Here is a 13,355-nt window from a genome sequence, read left to right as displayed (position 1 = left end):
TGTGGTTAATTACAGTAGCAGATTTTGTAAAACTCAACCACCCTACCATTGCTGGCTTAATCCAGACTGCATCATTATATATATTTTTATTAAACATAGCTCCGTTGCACTGTTGGTGAGAGTACACATTAATATAATCATTTTTGAAAGCAGTATGAAAGCAGTATTTTTGGAAATTAGTCACATCTGTTTCCTTATGGCCAAGCAATCCAATTTGGGTCTGTCACAGAGAACTTGTCACTCAGTTCTAGAAGCAGTCATATACAAATTTTTATTTCACTTCTTTGTATATTTGTGTGTGGAGTTGTGGAGAATTAGATAGACTTTAAAATGTATTACTCTGAAATGTTAGGAAAATGTAGTGATGTTAGAAAAATGTACTGTGGGGTCCTCTACAGGAGTCAGAAGCAGCATATAAGTTTACATATGACATGGAGGGCTCTTAAAAACAGTGCTGAAAGGGCGGGCCATGGTGGCTCAGCAGGCAGAGTTCTTGCCTGCCATACTGGAGACCCGGGTTCGATTTCCGGTGTCTGCCCAGGCAAAAAAAAAAAAAAAAAAAAAAAAGTACTAAGAGAAGAGTAATAACATGTCACAGACCTTTTTCACATTATTTGTGTAAATTAAAAATATACACAGAAACAGAATTCAAGGATACACATACATTCAAAGCCAAATAAGAAAATATTCCTGTTTTGTGCTTTTGTTTGTGACATAGCCTGCATCTACCTGGCATGGCTTGCCCCTTGCACACATCCAAACTATTTGCAGTCACTCCTCAAACTAGGACCCATCTCCACCAAGACCTTTCCAGAATAACTCTAGATCACAATGATCTCTCCCATATTCTGAATTTCCATGGTGTATTTATACATTTCCCACCCAGACAATGTCTCACATGAAACCAGAGAAAGAAATATTATGGGCTGTAAACAGATATTTTGAGCACATTTCTTTTCTCCAACCGGATGTTAGGCTGAATGTCTATAGATGCATCCATGTGATTGTTCCCCATGGGCACCAGGTAATTTTGTTAGTTGGTTATTAGAAAAATATTTTCTCTTCAGGCCATGTCACAGTGAATACCAGCTCGTCCTTGTCAGGAAGAGAGGCCATCAGTTTTACTCACATCATTATTTTTTGTTCCTAAACTTCTCTTCTGAGGTCTCCTCCTTTTCTTCTCTTTCTCTTACTTGAGAGAAGACCTTGGAAGAGATACAGTCTTTCTAATTTATTTTGCTTAGATTTTTTTCATTCTTTCCCTGAGTACAGGCATGAATTGACATAGAGAGTGATAGTGTCTCCATAGTTTTACTTACTCACCTGTTTTAATGTCTTTTTCTCCCAAGTAGTTGGAAAAGTGTCCATGAGTTCTTTACTGAATCCTGTGGCTGTGTTCTTTTGTCTGTGAACATGTTTTGCTTTTTTTCCCTATCATTCTCTGTAATTCTTGGTTTTGGGTTTATTATCATCTTGGGGCGTAGATTTAGAGAGGCAATAAAGAATAGTACAATAATGTAATTCCACAGGCTCTTCTAAATAGCCACGAAATTCCTGTTTCTTCCTGTTTCTCGCCCCACGTGTAAACAGATCTTTGGAAATAGAAATCTCCAGAGACCTTTGGGAATAGAAATCTCTGAGTTCTAAGACCACAATGGTCCTTGATGTCAGACTGTGAAAATACGCCCCAGTGGCTCTACTCAATGCACAGACTTTCTTCTGAAAACCTTGATTTTCTTCTGAAAATCAAGACAAATAAGAGGACATAGTGTCAGTGGACTCCAAGCTAATGGATGCTTGGGATATTTCTCTCAGTTTGGAAAGGACCTCTAATAGTTTGGGAAGGATTATTTGCTCTGTGTCTAGGGAAAGAGGGGTAAAGTTCCTTTTCTTGCTGAGGAGGCTCTTCTCCCATGCCATAGGCACTTACTACTAGCACCTTCAATTTGAGAGCTTCACCTCTGAAACCTAACTTCACCTTCTTCTCTTTTTTCTAGGCCTGAATGCTAAAACCTTTGTGCCTATTTCTAGGATTTGATATGAGTTTCACAAGTGACATGTACTCTGCAAACCACCGTAGTGCAATGCTCCTCAAACAGTCTGTGGTGAAAGACAAGTTCTTTCTTTATGCTTTAAATTTCTCAACTGCTGCCTGCCAGTACTTTTGAAGAGACAATAAAAATCTGCTTGAATGTCATGGCAATGTCAAACTGCCTTGAAAGTTTCAAATGGTTACTCTGAGTTTCTGAACTTACCTTAATGAGGATGAGTAACAAGCAGTCTGTGGAGAGTATAGGTCTGTGGACCAAATTTTGAGGGAACTGCTACAGAGGAAAGGCCTGGAAAGCAGAGAGAATGGTAGAAATACAAGTGATGGTAGGAGGTCCTAAGAGATAGGTCTTCAGTGTGCTGCTTGAAAAGCCAGGGTAGGTCCCATATGGGAATTTATTTTTTTCCTTTTTAAAAATATTTTTATTGAAAAATCTTCACACACATACATTCAATACATAGTTTGTAATCAGTGGCTCACATTCCATACATGGTTTATAATCAGTGTCTCACAATATCATCACATAGTTGTATATTCATCACCATGGTCATTTTTTTTTAGAACATCACCCCAGAAAAAGAAGTGAAAAGAAAAAAGAAAAAATTCATACATACCATACACCCTTCCCCTTCCCTCACACTGGCCACTAGTATCTACCCAATTTATTTTACCATTTGTCCTCTCTATTATTTATTTATTTTTATCCATATTTTTTTACTCATCTGTCCATACCCTGGATAAAAGGAGCATTAGACACAAAGTTTTCACAATCATACAGTCACATTGTAAAAGTTCTGTCTTTATACAATCGTCTTCAAGAATCAAGGCTATTGGAACACAGCTTAACAGTTTCAGGTACTTCCAGCTTCAGTCTCTCGGATACACCCCTTATGGGAATTTTGATATCCCTACATTCCTCTTGGATGTCTAAGACCTTTGGCATAGTAGGGGTACAGCTATCTCCCATGACCTCTTCCTGTCTTACATCTTATTGTTGTATCTTATATTTATTTCAAATTTGTTTTAAATTCCCACTCTTTGGTCAGTATTATTATCTTGTTTAATAGCATTATTCATTTGGCAAATTCATTGCTTTCTTACAAAGTGACAGGCATTTCTCACATACATAAACAGATATAGATGCCTTATCACATTCTAGGGTAGGAGGAAGGCATAATATACAATAACCATAATGAAAGAAATTGCATCTTATCTGATGTTAGAAGATAATTGCCACTATAAACCAAGGAGAGGTGAGTAAGGGGAATTTAGAGTGCAGTGCAGGTGAAGGTGGGACAGTGACAGTGACAATGGATTGAAGTGTTAAATTGGGTGATCTGAGTGGACTTCCTTGAGGTTGACTGGAAAAAAGGTGAGGAAGTTGGCAATGAAGATATCTGGAAGAAATAATTCCAAGAAGAGGGTAAATAGAGCAAAAGTCTAAGGCAGAAGCATGCCTGCTATGTTCAAAGAACAGCAAGATCAGTGTGATTGGAGTGGAGTGAGTGGAAAGGTAATATAAAATGAGGCAAGAGAAGTGAGCACAGAGGGGGACGATTGTGTCTTTCGATTTGCCCACAAGTTTAACCATTTCTTTATTTACTCTGCTTCTTATTCACCTCTCCTTCCTTCTGGATTGAATTTCCTTCCTCCTGAAGTATATCTTTTAGTAGCTCTTTTAAAAAGAAGATTTATCGAGTTATGATATAAAATTGACTGCATATATTTAAAGTTTACAGTTTGACAAATGTTGACACATGAAAACACCCACAGAACTACCACCACAATCAAGATAATGAACGTATCTAACATTTCTAAAAGTTTCCTGGTACTTTTTTGTTACCCCTCCTTTCTAACTCTCCTTGACTCCTGTCCTAAGGCAATCACTGATATTCTTGCTGTCAGTATTGATTAGTTGGCATTTTCTAGGCTGTTATATAATGAGAATCATACAGTATAAATAGTTTTTATCTAGCTTTTTTCACTGAGCATAATTATTTTGAGATTCATCCATGTTGTGGGATGTGCCGATAGTTTATTTTTTGTCATTTCTGAGTAATATTCCTTTGTGTGGCTATGCCAAAATTTGCATACTCATTCATCTGTGATAAAAATTTGGGTTCTTTTCAGCTGTGACTATTATGGGTGAATAATAGTCAATAAACAATTGTGTGAAAGACTTTGGATAGATACATATGACCAGATAATATGGAAGATGTATGTTTAACTTCTTTTTATCACATAGTTGTGTATTCATCACCATGATCATTTGTCAGAACATTTGCATCACTCCAGAAAAAAGAAATAAAAGGAAAAAAAAAGCCTCATACATAACATACCCCTTACTCCTCCCTCTCACTGACCACTAGTATTTCAATTCACCCAATTTATTTTACAGTTTGTCTCCCCTGTTGTTTTGTTCTTTTTACATATTATTTTACTCATCTGCCCATATCCTGGATAAAAGGAGCATCAGACACAAGGTTTTCACAATCACACAGTCACATTGTAAACATGTTATCTTTATACAATTGTCTTCAAGAATCAAGGCTCCCAGAATACAGCTCAACAGTTTCAGGTACTTTCCTCCAGCCACTCCAATACACCATAAACTAAAAAGGGATATCGATAGAATACATAAGAATAACCTCTGGATTGACTGTTTGAAATCTCTCAGCCACTGTTATGTGAACAATGCCTGTCACTTTGTAAGAAAGCAATGAATTTGCCATGTGAATAAATGCTATTAAGCAAGATAATAATACTGACCAAAGGGTGGTAATTTAAAACAAACTTGAAATAAATATTTTGTCTCATTTCTCTCTTTCCCCTTTTAGTCAAGAAGGCTTTCTCAATCCCTTGAGGCTGGGTCCCGACTTATCCTGGGAGTTCTGTCCCACGTTGCCAGGGACTAGGAAACCACCTTCTATTACACGTTTTATGAGATATTACCCTACATTTTCTTCTAAAAGTTTTGTGGTCTTATCACTAATGTTTAGGTATTTGATTCATTTTGAGTTAATTTTTATATAGGGTGTGAGAGATGGATCCCCTTTTTATCATTTGTCTATGGATATCCAGTTCTCTAAGCACCATTTATTGAACAGGCTATTCGCTCCCAGGTGGATTCACTTGACTATCTTATCAGTTGTCCATAGATGAGAAAATCTATTTCTGAACACTCTATTAGATTCCATTGGTCAGCATATCTATCTTAATGCCAGTACCATGCTGTTTTGACTACTGTAGCTTTGTAATATGCTTTAATGTCAGGTAGTGTGAGACCTCCCACTTCATTTTTCACTCTCAAGTTTTTTTTTTAATTTTTAATTTTTATTTTTATTTTATTTTTATTTTTTATTAATTAAAAAATTAACTAACACAACATATAGAAATCATTCCATTCTACATATGCAATCAATAATTCTTAATATCATCACATAGATGTATGATCATCATTTCTTAGTACATTTGCATCAATTTAGAAAAAGAAATAGCAAGACAACAGAAAAAGAAATAAAATGATAATATAGAGAAAAATAAAAATAAAAAATACAAAAAATATATTAAAAAAAACAAAACTATTGCTCAGATGCAGCTTCATTCAGTGTTTTAACATAATTACATTACAATTAGGTAGTATTGTGCTGTCCATTTTTGAGTTTTTGTATCTAGTCCTGTTGCACAGTCTGTATTCCTTCAGCTCCAATTACCCATTATCTTACCCTGTTTCTAACTCCTGCTGGTCTCTGTTACCAATGACATATTCCAAGTTTATTCTCGAATGTCGGTTCACATCAGTGGGACCATACAGTATTTGTCCTTTAGTTTTTGACTAGACTCACTCAGCATAATGTTCTCTAGGTCCATCCATGTTATTACATGCTTCATAAGTTTATTCTGTCTTAAAGCTGCATAATATTCCATCGTATGTATATACCACAGTTTGTTTAGCCACTCGTCTGTTGATGGACATTTTGGCTGTTTCCATCTCTTTGCAATTGTAAATAACGCTGCTATAAACATTGGTGTGCAAATGTCCATTTGTGTCTTTGCCCTTAAGTCCTTTGAGTAGATACCCAGCAATGGTATTGCTGGGTTGTATGGCAATTCTATATTCAGTTTTTTGAGGAACCGCCAAACTGCCTTCCACAGTGGTTGCACCCTTTGACATTCCCACCAACAGTGGATAAGTGTGCCTCTTTCTCCCCATCCTCTCCAGCACTTGTCATTTTCTGTTTTGTTGATAATGGCCATTCTGGTGGGTATGAGATGATATCTCATTGTGGTTTTGATTTGCATTTCTCTAATGGCCAGGGACATTGAGCATCTCTTCATGTGCCTTTTGGCCATTTGTATTTCCTCTTCTGAGAGGTGTCTGTTCAAGTCTTTTTCCCATTTTGTAATTGGGTTGGCTGTCTCTTTGTTGTTGAGTTGAACAATCTCTTTATAAATTCTGGATACTAGACCTTTATCTGATATGTCGTTTCCAAATATTGTCTCCCATTGTGTAGGCTGTCTTTCTACTTTCTTGATGAAGTTCTTTGATGCACAAAAGTGTTTAATTTTGAGGAGCTCCCATTTATTTCTTTCTTTCTTCAGTGCTCTTGCTTTAGGTTTAAGGTCCATAAAACCGCCTCCAATTGTAAGTTTCATAAGATATCTCCCTACATTTTCCTCTAACTGTTTTATGGTCTTAGACCTAATGTTTAGATCTTTGATCGATTTTGAGTTAACTTTTGTATAGGGTGTGAGATACGGGTCTTCTTTCATTCTTTTGCATATGGATATCCAGTTCTTTAGGCACCATTTATTGAAGAGACTGTTCTGTCCCAGGTGAGTTGGCTTGACTGCCTTATCAAAGATCAAATGTCCATAGATGAGAGGGTCTATATCTGAGCACTCTATTCGATTCCATTGGTTGATATATCTATCTTTATGCCAATACCATGCTGTTTTGACCACTGTGGCTTCATAATATGCCTTAAAGTCCGGCAGCGTGAGACCTCCAGCTTCGTTTTTGTTCCTCAAGATGTTTTTAGCAATTCGGGGCACCCTGCCTGTGGCATATTATTTGGGATTTGGAGCCTAACAGTCCTTAAAAAATTTTTTAAATTTCACTCCCTATTCTTCTTACTTACTGTCCTCTCCCCCTCTTGTCGTAGACCGCCCATTTCCGTAGCCCACCACAAAACCACAGACCTTTCCTGTTATGTTCAAACTCTATCCCTAACCTAACTTCTGCCCTAAGCCTCGCAACTGCTTCTTAGCTTGTGTGATTGGCCACCCTCCCCTGGAGTCCATGCCCTAACTCCACCCTTCCTCAAACTGTATATAATCCGGGGCTCACCAAGCCTCGGGGTCTTTAGCACTTGAGCAGCTATGGCCTAAGCTTAACCATTACAATAAAACAAGCTTTGTGCTACAATTGGTCTCTGCCTCAAGTCTTTGGGCCCCTCAGTGACTTCGGTCCTGAGCGTTGGCGCTCCCTCGGGCCCCTCAAACAGAGCTCAAGCTAAAATACCTCGCCAGAGTGTCGATTCGGTTCCTAACGGTCACCTTTAAACCGGTAAAAGGTGACAGCACCTGCCCTTCCAGATAAATTTGCTTATTGGTTTTCCTATTTCTGAAAAATAAGTTGTTGGGATTTTGATTGGTATTGCATTGAATCTGTAAATCAATTTAGGTAGGATTGACATCTTAACTATATTTAGTCTTCCAATCCATGAACACAGTATGCCCTTCCATCTATTTAGGTCTTCTGTGATTTCTTTTAACAGTTTTTTGTAGTTTTCTTTGTATAGGTTTTTTGTCTCTTTAGTTAAATTTATTCCTAGGTATTTTATTCTTTTAGTTGCAATTGTAAATGAAATTCGTTTCTTGATTTCCCCCTCAGCTTGTTTATTGCTCGTGTATAGAAATGCTACAGATTTTTGAATGTTGATCTTGTAACCTGCTACTTTGCTGTACTCATTTATTAGCTCTAGTAATTTTGTTGTGGATTTTTCCGGGTTTTCGACGTATAGTATCATATCATCTGCAAACAGTGATAGTTTTACTTCTTTCCAATTTTGATGCCTTGTATTTCTTTTTCTTGTCTAATTGCTCTGGTTAGAACCTCCAACACAATGTTGAATAATAGTGGTGATAGTGGACATCCTTGTCTTGTTCCTGATCTTAGGGGGAAAGTTTTCAATTTTTCCCCATTGAGGATGATAGTAGCTGTGGGTTTTTCATATATTCCCTCTATCATTTTAAGGAAGTTCCCTTGTATTCCTATCTTTTGAAGTGTTTTCAACAGGAAAGGATGTTGAATCTTGTCAAATGCCTTCTCTGCATCGATTGAGATGATCCTGTGATTTTTCTGCTTTGATTTGTTGATATGGTGTATTACATTAATTGATTTTCTTATGTTGAACCATCCTTGCATACCTGGGATGAATCCTACTTGGTCATGATGTGTAATTCTTTTAATGTGTTGCTGGATTCGATTTGCTAGAATTTTGTTGAGGATTTTTGCATCTATATTCATTAGAGAGATTGGTCTGTAGTTTTCTTTTTTTGTAATATCTTTGCCTGGTTTTGGTATGAGGGTGATGTTGGCTTCATAGAATGAATTAGGTCGTTTTCCCTCCACTTTGATTTTTTTGAAGAGTTTGAGGAGAGTTGGTACTAATTTTTTCTGGAATGTTTGGTAGAATTCACATGTGAAGCCGTCTGGTCCTGGACTTTTCTTTTTGGGAAGCTTTTGAATGACTGATTCAATTTCTTTACTTGTGATTGGTTTGTTAAGGTCATCTATTTCTTCTTGAGTCAAAGTTGGTTGTTCATGTCTTTCCAGGAACCCGTCCATTTCATCTAAATTGTTGTATTTATTAGCGTAAAGTTGTTCATAGTATCCTGTTATTACCTCCTTTATTTCTGTGAGGTCAGTAGTTATGTCTCCTCTTCCATTTCTGATCTTATTTATTTGCGTCCTCTCTCTTCTTCTTTTTGTCAATCTTGCTAAGGGCCCATCAATCTTGTTGATTTTCTCATAGAACCAACTTCTGGTCTTACTGATTTTCTCTGTTGTTTTCATGTTCTCAATTTCATTTATTTCTGCTCTAATCTTTGTTATTTCTTTCCTTTTGCTTGCTTTGGGGTTAGTTTGCTGTTCTTTCTCCAGTTCTTCCAAGTGGACAGTTAATTCCTGAATTTTTGCCCTGTCTTCTTTTCTGATATAGGCATTTAGGGCAATAAATTTCCTTTTTAGCACTGCCTTTGCTGCGTCCTGTAGGTTTTGATATGTTGTGTTTTTGTTTTCATTCGCCTCGAGGTATTTACTAATTTCTCTTGCAATTTCTTCCTTGACCCACTGGTTGTTTAAGAGTGTGTTGTTGAGCCTCCATGTATTTGTGAATTTTCTGGCACTCCGCCTATTATTGATTTCCAACTTCATTCCTTTATGATCCGAGAAAGTGTTGTGTATGATTTCAATCTTTTTAAATTTGTTGAGACTTGCTTTGTGACCCAGCATATGGTCTATCTTTGAGAATGATCCATGAGCACTTGAGAAAAAGGTGTATCCTGCTTTGTGGGGTGTACTGTCCTATAAATGTTTGTTAAGTCTAGCTCATTTATTGTAATATTCAAATTCTCTGTTTCTTTATTGATCCTCTGTCTAGATATTCTGTCCATTGATGAGAGTGGTGAATTGAAGTCTCCAACTATTATGGTAGATGTGTCTATTTCCCTTTTCAGTAATTGCAATGTATTCCTCACGTATTTTGGGGCATTCTGATTCGGTGCGTAAATATTTATGATTGTTATGTCTTCTTGTTTAAATGTTCCTTTTATTAGTAAATAGTATTCTTCTTTGTCTCTTTTGACTGTTTTACATTTGAAGTCTAATTTGTTGGATATTAGTATAGCTACTCCTGCTCTTTTCTGGCTGTTATTTGCATGAAATATCTTTTCCCAACCTTTCACTTCAACCTATGTTTATCTTTGGGTCTAAGATGTGTTTCCTGTAGACAGCATATAGAAGGATCCTGTTTTTTAATCCATTCTGCCAGTCTATGTTTTTTGATTGGGGAATTCAGTCCATTAACATTTAGTGTTATTACTGTTTGGGTAATACTTTCCTCTACCATTTTTCCTTTTGTATTATATATATCATATCTGATTTTCCTTCTTTCTACACTCTTCTCCATACCTCTCTCTTCTGTCTTTTCATATCTGTCTCTAGTGCTCCATTTAGTATTTCTTGCAGAGCTGGTCTCTTGGTCACAAATTCTCTCAGTGACTTTTTGTCTGAAAATGTTTTAATTTCTCCCTCATTTTTGAAGGACAATTTTGCTGGATATAGAAGTCTTGGTTGGCAGTTTTTCTCTTTTGGTAATTTAAATATATCATCCCACTGTCTTCTTGCTTCCATGGTTCCTGCTGAGAAATCTACACATAGTCTTATTGGGTTTCCCTTGTATGTGATGGATTGTTTTTCTCTTTCTGCTTTCAAGATCCTCTCTTTCTCTTTGACCTCTGGCATTCTAACTAGTAAGTGTCTTGGAGAACGCCTATTTGGGTCTATTCTCTTTGGGGTGCGCTGCACTTCTTGGATCTGTAATTTTAGGTCTTTCATAAGAGTTGGGAAATTTTCAGTGATAATTTCTTCCATTAGTTTTTCTCCTCCTTTTCCCTTCTCTTCTTCTGGGACACCCACAACATGTATATTTGTGCACTTCATATTATCATTCAATTCCCTGAGCCCCTGCTCAAATTTTTCCATTCTTTTCCCTATAGTTTCTGTTTCTTTTTGAATTTCAGATGTTCCATCCTCCAGTTCACTAATTCTAACCTCTGTCTCTTGAAATCTACCATTATAGGTTTCCATTGTTCTTTTCATCTCTTCTACTGTATCTTTCATTCCCATAAGTTCTGTGATTTGTTTTTTCAGACTTTCCATTTCTTCTTTTTGTTCATCCCATGCCTTCTTCGTGTCCTCCCTCAATTTATTGATTTGGTTTTTGAAGAGGTTTTCCATTTCTGTTCGTGTATTCAGAATTAGTTGTCTCAGCTCCTGTATCTCATTTGAGCTATTGGTTTATTCCTTTGACTGGGCCATATTTTCAATTTTCCTGGTGTGATTTTTTATTTTTTGCTGGCGTCTGGGCATTTAATCAGATTTCCCTGAGTGTGGGACCCAGCAGGTTGAAAGACTTTCCTGTGAAGTCTCTGGGCTCTGTTTTTCTTTTCCTGCCCAGTATGTGGTTCTTGTCTCTCTGTGGGTCCCACCAGCAAAAGGTGTTGTGGCTCCTTTAACTTTGGAAGACTCTCGCTGCTGGGTGTGTGGTGGAGACAGAGGAAAGGTTGTAGGTTGGTTTTAATGGCTTCAAATTCTGAAGTCCTGGGATCTGAATTCCTTGAGAGAGGGATTCCACCTCAGTTGCGTTTCACCCCTCTCGTGGGGAAGGGTCAGGTAGTAGAGAGCCCTGAAAGCAGCCTGTTTCTGCGTTCAGGGCAGTTGCAACCTGTGTAATCCCAGCGTTGAGCCCAGAGGCAACCAAGCCTCTGTAGAAACAGCCGCAGAAGGCTCTGTTTCGCCCCCTTTCCTCTTTTTCAGTTAGCCTAATAGTCGACTTCCACCTTGATCAGTTTCGCCTGAGCCGAGGGCCTATTTTTAGTAGTCAGAAGTTGTTCATTAATGCCACTATTGGTGTTAGGTTGGACTCAGCCTCTACTACTGTTGGAGACTCTTCCTTTCCCTCCAGGAAGTTGCCTGTCGGGGAGGGTGCCAGCCGCCGCGGATTGGGGAACCGCTGATCCGAGGCTCCCAGCCGGCCTGGGAAGCCGCGTGTGTGGGAGGGGCGCCGGCCGCCAGCCACCAGCCGCCATGGCTTGGGGAACCGCTGATCTGAGGCTCCCAGCCGACCCGGGAAGTCGCATGTGTGGGAGGAGCGCCAGTCACCGGCTGCCGCGGCTTGGTGAACTGCCAATCCGAGGCTCCCAGCCGGCCTGGGAAGCTGCGTGTGTGGGAGGGGCTCTGGTCGCCAGCCGCCGTGCCTTGGGGAACCGCTGATCCGAGGCTCCCAGCCGGCCTGGGAAGCTGCGTGTGTGGGAGGGGCGCTGGCCGCCGGCCGCCGCAGCTTGGGGAACCGCTGATCCGAGGCTCCCAGCCGGCCCAGGAAGCCGTGTGTGGGAGGGGCTCCGGTCGCCAGCTGCCGCGCCTTGGGGAACCGCTGAACCGAGGCTCCCAGCTGGCCCGGGAAGCTGCGCATGGGGGAGGGGCGCCGGCCGCCGTGGCTTGGGGAACCGCTGATCCGAAGCTCCCAGCCGGCCCGGGAAGTTGCCCGTGAGGGAGGGGCACCAGCCACCAGCCACCGCGGCTTGGGGAACTCGCCTCTCCGAGTCTCTCAGCCGGACCGGGAAGGAGGGAGGGAGGGGCGCTGGCTGCCAGCCGCCGTGGCCCGGGGAAGCATGCACCACTCGGGGACCTCACTGCAACGGAGTCTCGTAGCCGGTCCAGCCGTTCCAGACTGGTGTACACTGTGTGTGTGGTCTCTGTCATGGCTCCGGGAGCTGTTCTGTACTGTTTCTAGTTATTTAGTAGTTGTTCTGGAGGAGGAACTAAGACGCGTGCACCTTACTAAGCTGCCATCTTCTCCGGAAGTCCTCAAGTTTTTTTTTTTTTTTTTTTTTTTTAACTTTTCAGGGCACACTTCCCTTCCAAATAAATTTCACTACTGGCTTTTCTATTTCTGTAAAGTAAGTTGTTAGGATTTTAATTGGTATTGCATTGACTCTATAAATCAGTTTGGGTAGAACTGACATCAACCATATTCAGTCTTCAAATCCACGAACATGGTATTCCCTTCCATTTATTTAGGTCTTCCATGATTTATTTTACCAATTTCTTGTAGTTTTCTATGTATAGGTCTTTTGTATCCTTAGTTAAATTTATTCCAAAATATTTTATTCTTTTGGCTGCTATTGTAAATGGAATTTTTTTTCTTGATTTCCTCCTCAGATTGCTCATTACTAGTGTATAACTACTGATTTTTGGGCGTTGATCTTGTACCCTACCACTTTGCTATTCTCATTTATTAGCTGTACTAGCTTTGCTGTAGATTTTTGGGTATTTTCAACATATAGTCTCATATCATCTGGAAACAGTGAGAATTTTACTTCTTTCTTTCCAATTTGGATGCCTTTTATTGCCTAATTGCTCTGGCTAGAACTTCCAACACAATACTGAATAACAGTGGTGACTGTGGCACATCCTTGTCTTGTTCCTGATCTTAAGGGGAAAGCTTTCAGTTTTTCC

Source organism: Tamandua tetradactyla, chromosome 8 (assembly GCF_023851605.1).
Source record: "Tamandua tetradactyla isolate mTamTet1 chromosome 8, mTamTet1.pri, whole genome shotgun sequence".
Lineage (NCBI taxonomy): Eukaryota > Metazoa > Chordata > Mammalia > Pilosa > Myrmecophagidae > Tamandua > Tamandua tetradactyla.
Note: the sequence above shows the minus strand (reverse complement) of the source record.